This window comes from Oncorhynchus clarkii, chromosome 23 (assembly GCF_045791955.1).
Source record: "Oncorhynchus clarkii lewisi isolate Uvic-CL-2024 chromosome 23, UVic_Ocla_1.0, whole genome shotgun sequence".
In the NCBI taxonomy this organism is placed as follows: domain Eukaryota; kingdom Metazoa; phylum Chordata; class Actinopteri; order Salmoniformes; family Salmonidae; genus Oncorhynchus; species Oncorhynchus clarkii.
In genome coordinates, this window is record NC_092169.1 from 46932855 (window position 1) to 46944890 (window position 12036).

Genomic DNA, 12036 nt, shown 5'->3' on the forward strand with positions numbered 1-12036 from the left:
CCTCTTTCTCTCCATTGCTGTTGCTGCGGGGAGAGTGGTTTCATGCAATCTCTGGCAAAATGACCGGTAATTCCGCAGTTAAAACACTGGTAGTTTCCCCCTCTGTGTTGTCCAGTGTAGGGACCCCGTCGAGCCCGTTGCCGTTGCAGGATATACCGCTGTGGGGGAGGGTAATGGGGTGGTGGGGCTGCCTGCTGTTGGATCATCTGAGAGACAGTCTGTGCCACGATCTGAGTGTTATCTGGCTGCTCCCCTTGGTCTTGAGTTTCTACTGCAATCATTTGTTTGGGCGTGATGGCTGCAGACATTTTATCTAAGTCGTCTGATAATGTGTATAATGCGTTATTTAGGTATATTCAATCCTTACTATGTGGTGTTTATTTCTATCGTTGTATGCTTAGCCTGTCCCTGGTCGAGACAAAGGGGGTTATCAGTATGTGACGCCCGCCACGTGTGTATTTCACCGGTATTTTATTTGAATTTGTTCAGCGATTCGTTTAGGTATTTTCTATAAATGATTCTGCGATTTCCTTTTGGAACAATATATCAGTGAATATATGCGGTTCTATAACAATTTTCAGAGTAATTCTAGCTCTTTAGGAAATATAGATAGAATTTCTAGACAACTAAGAGTTGTTCAGTGAATTATTTAAATACTTTCTGTAAACAATTCAGTAAATTCCTTTATGAACTTATATCAGTAAATTCGAGCGATTCTATAGCAATTGTCAGAATAATTCTATATCTTTAGGAAATATGGATAGAATAGAAAAACCCCAAAATCAGTGTGTAGCTTTTAGCGTCTGTCAAACAAAGTCTGTACTAAGCTCGGCGGCTTATTTAAATACTTTCTAGAAACAATTCAGTAAGTTCCTTTATGAACTTATATCAGTAAATTCCAGCGATTCTATAGCAATTGTCAGAATAATTTTAAACTTTAGGCAATATCAACAGGAATGAAAAAAAACGAAAATCAGTATTCCAGCCCGGCTGCTGTCAATCAAAATTGCACGGCCATTCGATACTAAGGTGGCTTTGTGTGCCTAATTGCCCAGTTACGTATCCCAACCTACTCCGCGACAAACGTTTCTTTCAATTTAATTTCCCCCATCTCCAAATCATGGAATGTCAACTCTGGTTCATATTATGTTTATTGTTTGATGTGCAATAGCCACATCATTCCCGATCTCTGTCTTGTGGAAGGCCAAACTTACATATCCTATATCTATTCGACTACACCTCTAACATAACCAATTAAACAGTTTACAACTCATTCAATAGGATCTTTTACATGCAGATTCAGTCGATCTATTAATTAACTAAATCTCTAAACACAACCAATTAAACAGTTTAGAACTTATTCAATAGGAACTTTTACGTGCATACTACACTTCTAAGCCACAACCAATTAAACAGTAAGCACTTATTTAATAGGAACTTTTACATGCATACTACACTTCTAATAATAGGCCAATTGATAAAAAATAAAAATACAAATAAAAAATAAAAACGAGCAAAACAAGATCTCCCCGATCAATGTCTTAGGTTCTTATGTAAAAATTTGGGCACCGATTCATACTCACGCCCAGTACTTTCTGATCAAAATTTGGTTTAGGCTATAATACAATATGCAGATTTCGATATAACGGGCTCTGCTCACCTTTATATAGAGCGCTCCGATCAGATTTCCTGAGGCAAGATGAATGGCTGGAGAAGTCACTCTTCCGTCTGATTTTTTAGCCATGATCAGTCTCGTCCTCTCACACTAACTTATAATAGATCGAATTCAAGAACAACCATCCTCTGCTACCAATTTGTTAGTGTTCAAATACTGGAGAGTTGAGACCAAATCACGGACGCTGGACAGAGTGGATTTCAGTTGTAACAAAAGACAGTTTTAATGAGTCAGAGATATCTTGTCCCGCAGTTTTACGTGCACGGACCTAGTTCACATAACTCGTCAAGGAGCCAGGTGAAAAAGAGGCCTATACAATGGTTACATACATTTTTATACATAGAATAAAGTAGGTGGAGTCTTGTCGTTTCGGTCTTCTTGACTGGTCGGAGGGTTGGAGGCGGGCCTTGCTCTAGCCAGAGCGGGCCCCATTGGTGCACAGCAAAAGTTCTTTGCTCTTGGGACCGGCCAGTTAGAGGGAGATGAGATGTGTGTTTATATAAGGAAGAGGGGGTCAGTCTTATGGCTGGGTGTATGTGTTCTTACGACGGAATGTCTTTGTTTATATGAGCTATGTGTATGAATATTTATATAACAAAAGCTTATAGATAATGCATGTATGGTGTTTTAAAAAGCACAAGTGTTCACTTGTAGCATTACTTGCCTTGATGGCCTACTTTCAGATGATGTAGCCTATAATTGATCCATTACAAGTAACATAATAACGTTTGCCACTGCCTCATCTTTCCATTGTACGATGCACATTATGTTGCAAAGCCTTGCAAGTCTATGAAGACGACACACTAGCTCCGTTGCCAATCTCCGGTCCTTGGGGGCTGACTAAGATAAATTATGTTCTGCTGTTTCATCCTCAAATCCCTAAGATATAAAACACTATACGGCCAACAACGGGGGTCTGCTGTCATTGTGAATTTAGAATGACTTGATTTGGATATAGCTAAATACTGGTTTCTATTGTATTCTACTCTATTCTCTTCTATTTGAAACGCACTAGCCCGTCTGTCAGTGTGTGTGTGGAGCAGGGCCAGGTGACTGTGTGTGTGTGGAGCAGGGCCAGGTGACTGTGTGTGTGTGTGGAGCAGGGCCAGGTGACTGTGTGTGTGTGTGGAGCAGGGCCAGGTGACTGTGTGTGTGTGGAGCAGGGCCAGGTGACTGTGTGTGTGCGTGTGGAGCAGGGCCAGGTGACTGTGTGTGTGCGTGTGGAGCAGGGCCAGGTGACTGTGTGTGTGCGTGTGGAGCAGGGCCAGGTGACTGTGTATGTGCGTGTGGAGCAGGGCCAGGTGACTGTGTGTGTGTGTGGAGCAGGGCCAGGTGACTGTGTCTGTGTGGAGCAGGGCCAGGTGACTGTGTCTGTGTGGAGCAGGGCCAGGTGACTGTGTCTGTGTGGAGCAGGGCCAGGTGACTGTGTCTGTGTGGAGCAGGGCCAGGTGACTGTGTGTGTGTGTGTGTGTGTGTGTGGAGCAGGGCCAGGTGACTGTGTGTGTGTGTGGAGCAGGGCCAGGTGACTGTGTATGTGTGTGGAGCATTTATACGGAGACTTGATTACACACAGGTGGATTGTATTTATCATCATTAGTCATTTAGGTCAACATTGGATCATTCAGAGATCCTCACTGAACTTCTGGAGAGAGTTTGCTGCACTGAAAGTAAAGGGGCTGAATAATTTTGCACGCCCAATTTTTCAGTTTTTGATTTGTTAAAAAGGTTTGAAATATCCAATAAATGTCGTTCCACTTCATGATTGTGTCCCACTTGTTGTTGATTCTTCACAAAAAAATACAGTTTTATATCTTTATGTTTGAAGCCTGAAATGTGGCATAAGTTTGCAAAGTTCAAGGGGGCCGAATACTTTCGCAAGGCACTGTATCTGAAGTTTAGCTTAGCATTGCTACATTACGCAAAAAAAATGTTCGCCAGATTATTCTTGAAATTGCTAAATAACCAGCTAATGGATTGACTTTTTTTGGAGTACACAACACTCCATAGAGAAGTAAAAAATAAGCTGAACATCAAAGGGGAACTGTCTGTCTGAAAGACATATTTGGCAGACAGACTGTTTATAAAACCTCTGTCTTTTTTTAACCGATACCATGCCATTAGGTCTTGTTTTGACTATAAATACAACATTGTCATTTGTGAAGACCGCATGGACAGGATTCAGTAAGCATTTTTCATACTTCAACTGTTTTAATGTTTCTGCCCCTTACAGTGTGTGTGTGGGTATGAACAGGGTATGAGCCACACAAACCTTTTTTATGACAAATGTAGCTGTGAGGAAGGGTAACAAAAACATTGTTTATCACCCTCACACCTTATACCTTGAACTTCAATGTTATTTTTTTTCAAGGCTCAAATGCCATTCATTCTCCAAGGTAACAGGAGATCAAGTCTTTTTTGTTGTGCATTGTTGCTTTTTCTTATATAACAAAATGACTCCAATTACCTTACAGTTTCTACTACACAACCTCCATCAGCTTCCTACAGTCCAAAACCATCCATTTGAAATGAATCACATTCTGCAGATGGAAAAAGTAACATTACCATCATACCACAGAAGCAGCAGCATTCTACGAAAGATGTAAGGAAAAATGAAATGAGTTTTCCCTGGTCTTTTGTATTGCACGCATTGGAAATGAGTTTTCCCTGGTCTTTTGTATTGCACGCATTGGAAATGAGTTTTCCCTGGTCTTTTGTATTGCACGCATTGGAAATGAGTTTTCCCTGGTCTTTTGTATTGCACGCATTGGAAATGAGTTTTCCCTGGTCTTTTGTATTGCACGCATTGGAAATGAGTTTTCCCTGGTCTTTTGTATTGCACGCATTGGAAATGAGTTTTCCCTGGTCTTTTGTATTGCACGCATTGGAAATGAGTTTTCCCTGGTCTTTTGTATTGCAAGCATTGGAAATGAGTTTTCCCTGGTCTTTTGTATTGCACGCATTGGAAATGAGTTTTCCCTGGTCTTTTGTATTGCACGCATTGGAAATGAGTTTTCCCTGGTCTTTTGTATTGCACGCATTGAAAATGAGTTTTCCCTTGTCCGCATTGTGATTGTGTGTGTGCTTTGCAGATCATTTACTACAAGAAGCAGATCTGACCACAGGTGGGCCCCAGCAGGTAGTTGTAATCTTGTTGGCAGGCATCAACGCAAAACCTGTTTGCGTAGCATAGATCGCCATTTATCATTCTACATGATTTTTACTAGTAGTGTGTGTGTGTGTGCAGGCTTTGTACATAATGTTGCTGCTACCGTCTCTTATGACCGAAAAGAGCTTCTGGACATCAGAACTACTAACCTCATATTAGAAGAACAGTTTTTCTTCAATGAGTCGGGGGGGAGGGATATACTACAGACACCCGACCAGGCCCAGAACCCCGTCATTCGCTGGAGAAGGAAACTGAGATTTTGCGGAAAAAGATCAGGGTGCCTTGTGAGGATCAGGTGACGAGTGGCTAATCTGCCTTTGCCTTCCATCCTGCTAGCTAATGTTCAGTCGCTGGAAAATACATGGGACGAAGTGAAAGCACGTATATCCTACCAACGGGACATTAAAAACTGTAATATCTTATGTTTCACAGAGTCGTATCTGAACGACAACATTAAGGACATAAAGCTGGCTTTACAGCCAGAACAGCAGCCTCTGGTAAGACACGGGGCGGGGACCTATGCATATATGTAAACAACAGCTGGTGCATGATATCTAAGGAAGTCTCGAGGATTTGCTCGCTTGAGGTAGAGTATCTCATGATAAGTTGTAGACCACAGTATCTACCTAGAGTGTTTCATCTGTATTTTTCATAGCTGTCTACATACCAACCCAGACCGATGCTGGCACTAAAACCTAAAATCAATGAGCTGTATACCGCCATAAGCAAACAGGAAAACGCTCATCCAGAGGGGGCTCTCCTAGTGGCCGGGGACATTAATGCAGGGAAACTTAAATCAGTTTTCCCTATTTCTATCAGCATGTTAAATGTGTAACCAGAGGGGAAATATTCTAGACCACCTTTACTCCACACACAGAGACACGTACAAAGCTCTCCCTCACCCTCCATTTGGCAAATCTGACTATAATTCTATCCTCCTGATTCCTGATTACTAGCAAAAATGTAAGTAGGAAGCACCAGTGACTCGATCTATGAAAAAGTGATCAGATGAAGCAGATGCTAAACTACAGGACTGTTTTGATAGCACAGACTGGAATATGTTCCGGGATTCTACTGATGGAATTGAGGAGTACACCACATCAGTCACTGGCTTTATCAATAAGTGCATTGAGGATGTCGTCCCCACAGTGAATGTAAGTACATACCCATACCAGAAGACATGGATTACAGGCAACATTCGCACTGAGCTAAAGGGTAGAGCTGCCGATTTCAAGGAGCTGTACTCTAACCCGGAAGCTTATAAGAAATCCCGCTATGCCCTCGGACGAACCATCAAACAGGCAAAGCGTCAATACAGGACTACGATCGAATTGTACTAAACCGGCTCCGACGCTCTTTGGATGTGGCAGGGCTTGCAAACTACTACAGACAACAAAGGCAAGCACAGCTGAGAGCTGCTTAGTGACACGAGCCTACCAGACGAGCTAAATAACTTCTATGTTCGCATCGAGGCAAGGAAATGGAGATGATTGTGGACTACAGGAAACGGAGCACCGAGCACACCCCCATTCTCATCGACGGGGCTGTAGTGGAGCAGGTTGAGAGCTTCAAGTTACTTAGCGTCCACATCACAAGCTAACATGGTCCAAGCACACCAAGACAGTCGTGAAGAGGGCACGACAAACCCTATTCCCCCTCAGGAGATTGGAAAGATTTGGCATGGGTCAGATCCTCAAAAGGTTTTACAGCTGCACCATCGAGAACATCCTGACGAGTTGCATCACTGTCTGATATGGCAACTGCAAGGTATTGCAGAGGGTAGTGCGTGCGACCCAATACATCACTGGGGCCAAGCTTCCTGCCCTCCATGACCTCTATACCAGGCGGTGTCAGAGGAAGGCACTAAAAATTGTCAAAGACCCCAGCCACCCTAGTCATAGACTGTTCTCTCTGCTAACACACGGCAAGCGGTACCGGAGCGCCATGTCTAGGTCCAAGAGGATTCTAAACAGCTTATATGCCCAAGCCATAACACTCCTGAACTGCTAATCAAATGACTATTTGCATTACCCCCCACCTCTTCTACACTGCTGCTACTCTCTGTTATTATCTATGCATAGTCACTTTAATAACTCTACGTACATGTACAGTGGGGCAAAAAAGTATTTAGTCAGCCATCAATTGAGCAAGTTCTCCCACTTAAAAAGAGAGCGAGGCCTGTAATTTTCATCATAGGTACACTTCAACTATGACAGACAAAATGAGAAAAAAATCTAGAAAATCACATTGTAGGATTTTTAAGGCACCTACAGGACTCAGACCATGAGCAACAATATTATCTGGTCTGATGAAAACAAGATTGAACTCTTTGGTCTGTATGCCAAACGTCACGTTGGGAGGAAACCTGGCACCATCCCTACAGTGAAGCATGGTGGTGGTGACAGCATCATGCTGAGTGGATATTTTTCAGTGACTGGGAGACTAGTCAGGATCGAGGGAATGATGAACAGAAAAAAGTACAGAGGACCTTGATGAAAACATGCTCCAGAGCACTCAGGACCTCAGACTGGGGCGAAGATTCACCTTCCAACAGAACAGGCAACAACCCTAAGCACACAGCCAAGACAACTGTCACGCTCGTTGGAAGCATACTCGGACCAAGGCGCAGCGGATGTTGAGTTCTACATAATTTATTAGAAAATTAAACTTAAGAAAACAATAAACTAACAACGAACCGTGACTACAGAGGTGCTACGTGCACTAACTCAAAATACATTCCCACAACCCACAGGTGGAAAAAAGGCTACCTAAATATGCTCCACAATTAGAGACACCGATTACCAGCTGCCTGTAATTGGGAATCATACAAAATCACCAACATAGAAAAACAAAACTAGAACCCCACATAGAAATAATAAACTAGACTAACCCCCCAGTCACGTCCAGACCTACTCCACCATAGAAAATAAGGACTCACTGTGGTCAGGACGTGACAACAACCCATGAGTGGCTTCGGGACAAGTCTCTGAATGTCCTTGAGTGGCCCAGCCAGAGACCGGACTTGAACCCAATTGAATATCTCTGGAGAGACCTGAAAATAGCTGTGCAGCTTCGCTCCCCATCCAGTCTGATAACACTTGAGAGGATCTGCAGAGAAGAATGGGAGAAACTCCCCAAATACAGGTGTGCCAAGCTTGTAGCGTCATACCCAAGAACACTTGAGGCTGTAATCATTATCAAAGGTGCTTCAACAAAGTACTGAATAAAGGGTCTGAATACTTATGTCATATTTTTTTTATACATCTGCAAACATTTCTAAAAACCTGTATTTGCTTTGTTATTATGGGGTATTGTGTGTAGATTTGAGAAAAAACAAACAATTTAATCAAATTTAGAATAAGGCTGTATCATAACAAAATGTGAAAAAAGTAAAGGAGTCTGAATACTTTTCGAATGCACTGTAGCTAGCTGCATCTATGGGTGGGCTTTAATGCTTTTCTGTCGTGCATAATGTGCTGTAGCCTATATATTGAATAACGATACAATCGTTTGGGCTTTTTTGGGCTTGGGCTAATTAAATGTCATTCATTTAGGGCTCATAAATGCATATAATATATGGCTCATCAGGCTCAGGTAGCATCAGGTTTGAATTTAAATGCTGATCAAAGCTGTAATCAAATCCAGACATAATTATGTGCTTTATAATGCTTTTGAATGACACTTTCGGTTTTGGCCGGAAATACCGGGTTGCCCAGGATAAGTTTTTTGTTGACAGGGCAGCGGTGCTGAATATTTTATTTTGCTTTAACAGATGGCTATATCGTTCCTCTAATACATGACTAGAAAAGGCCCAGTGCACTACTTTTGTGATAAAAAAATATATATAAATTCAATTTTTATTTTGTATTAGTAGGATTTTTCAGGGCTTGCTGCAGAACCCTCAGCACCCCTACTTCCTGCGGCTATGCTGGTGGGAGGAGCTATATGAGGACAGGCTCATTGTAGACGTTGGAATGGATGATATGGAATGGTAAACACATCAAACATATGGAAACCACATGTTAGACTCCGTTCCATGAATTCCATTCCAACCATTACATTGAACATGTCGTCCTATAGCTCCTCCCACAAGCCTCTTCTGATTCACACAAGTGTAATGGGAGGGATCTGAACCTGGGTGTCCCATGGGAGAAACTGTCATTTGGGCAGAGGGACACAGATTCCCACTATGCGAGGGATATAACTAGTAATTAAGTGCACTATTCCTGGTAGAAGTTTTGTAATGAATGAGACAAATCCCATTCATTGTTCAGAGACAGAGAGAATTCATTACCATAACAGGATGTTGCTTGAATAAAACATGTATGCAGTAACAAGGGAATTAAATTCCAACATTCTATTATCAACATACAGCATGTATGTAGGCGCATGAGGTTCTCATGTATGGTGAAATCTGCATCTCCCAGGAAGACATTATGACTTGGTGTTGTGGTAAATCAAATCAAAATCAAATCAAATCAAATGTATTTATATAGCCCTTCGTACATCAGCTGCTATCTCAAAGTGCTGTACAGAAACCCAGCCTAAAACCCCAAACAGCAAGCAATGCAGGTGTAGAAGCACGGTGGCTAGGAAAAACTCCCTAGAAAGGCCAAAACCTAAAAAGGAACCTAGAGAGGAACCAGGCTATGTGGGGTGGCCAGTCCTCTTCTGGCTGTGCCGGGTGGAGATTATAACAGAACATGGCCAAGATGTTCAAATGTTCATAAATGACCAGCATGGTCGAATAATAATAAGGCAGAACAGTTGAAACTGGAGCAGCAGCACGGCCAAGTGGACTGGGGACAGCAAGGAGTCATCATGTCAGGTAGTCCTGGGGAATGGTCCTAGGGCTCAGATCCTCCGAAAGAGAGAAGGAGAGAATTAGAGAACGCACACTTAGATTCACACAGGATAGGACAGGAGAAGTACTCCAGATATAACAAACTGACCCTAGCCCCCCGACACATAAACTACTGCAGCATAAATACTGGAGGCTGAGACAGTAGGGGTCAGGAGACACTGTGGCCCCATCCAAGGACACCCCCGGACAGGACCAAACAGGAAGGATATAACCCCACCCACTTTGCCAAAGCACAGCCCCCACACCACTGGTACCTGGCAGGACAGCTGTTGGTAGTAAATCTAAGGTATTCTGCAGTAGTTTGGACCCAAAAGAACTCTCTTGAGACACTCCACCGTAGCTCTCTTAGCCGTATGCCCCTACATCAAACATTGTGAACCTGTAGTGGTCATCATCTCTGTATCTGGCCTATTAAATGTGTTGAAAGGTACATCAAATCTAGCAGATCCCTATTATATGTGTTGCTAGCTACATCAAATCTAGCAGATCACTATTATATGTGTTGCTAGGTACATCAAATCTAGCAGATCACTATTATATGTGTTGCTAGGTACATCAAATCTAGCAGATCACTATTATATGTGTTGCTAGGTACATCAAATCTAGCAGATCACTATTATATGTGTTGCTAGGTACATCAAATCTAGCAGATCCCGAGCAATTTTCACAAATTACTTGTCAGTCAAGTGTCTTCTTCTTTTAAAGTTGTTATGTCTTTACTATGGATTAAGTGATATATGACATGCTATTTTATCAAATCAATTCTCTGTAATTAATATCACCTGATTAAACTAATGTAATTAACTATGAAGTCGGGGCACCACGGAATAATGTTTATAGAGCTATTGTCTTCCAAATAAACTCTTAAAGACCTTGTAATCAATTATCAATTGTCACCTCATTCAGTCTCATCTGAAAGTTGTACAATTCTTGGTTATCTTCACAAACCCTGGCTGACAAGTTGAATCAGCAATGCAAAATTTGATTTAATTATTTATTTACTAAATACCTAAATAATCACACAGAATTACATATACACAGGATGGGTCAAACATTGATTACTAATTATGTCATACAAGAAAACCTCTCTAGCAGACGGAAACAATATGACGGCTGGTTACACAAAGAAAGGGGGTTGGATTTGAATGAAAGTGCGGGAAGACTGAGGAACAAAAGGATTGGGTCTCTATCGGACCTTATGAAGCTATGCTATCGTAAATACAGAATCTTATGCATTCTAAATAACTGCCCATTTGGAAAAGGAAAATGCAAAAAATATATTTACTCTGAGCTGCGCTTTGATAGATTGGTCAAAGATGGAAGACTGGGTTGCCCAGCAGAGATCTCCCTTGTCCTTTGAAGAATATGTCTTGTGGTAGAACGGATATGTTGTAGTACCCTGTCTTTCTGAAGAGATTGTCTGTCCTTTCCTAGCCCACATTTACAGCTGCTTCTGATAACTCAACGTCTAGGATGTATCACTTCTTTAGTGAATAAGAGCTCAAAGTTCATACCAAGTTGCCATACTGTAAGCTCATGCTACATTCTGGCTGGTATAGTCAAAATTCATCCTTACAGCATGTTGATCGCCACCTCCACATTGAAATGATCCCTTTTAAACGTATGGACAGCGGTCCTCATGTCCTCGGGAACACAATGTTAATTTCGTTAGGTTGTATTCGTTCAACCATTCACAACCATAACTCACATTGAAGTTGGCTTAGTTCTGTTGTTGATATGAGCCCTTTTAAACAAATGGACAGCAGTCTTCACGTCATCGGGGACACAAATGTTGACTTTCGTCAATGAGCTTTTGTAGTGGGGGAGAGAAGGGTGTGTTTCGTAGTTCACAACCGATGCTTGTTCACTTGGGCGGGGCCACTGAGTGAGCATAGTTCACTTATGAAAACAAATCTCTCATTTAGAAGCTAAAATTACATTTAATATTTTAACAAATAGTTTCATATTTAAACATTTAAATTGCACAACAATTCCATGTGAATCTAATAACTAGAATATGTAGACTTCCCAAGATACAGTTTATGTCGTCCTATCATCAGCAATAATGTCTCAGACGACAACTGATCTGACATAATATTCTTTAAGTACCAACGGATATTTTCAACTGTTTGGATTACCGAAATATGGATCCAGAACCAACCTTTTGATGTTACCAGACTCTCTCTATGTTAACAAAGGGCTTTCCAAGAGTCCATTCTGTAGAGTAGAGAGAGAAAAGGGGGAAAGGTATTTATGGGGCTCATAAACCTCACCAACAGGGCAACGCCATGACAAAGTGTTATGGCAGACTTCACCTATTGGTGTATTACC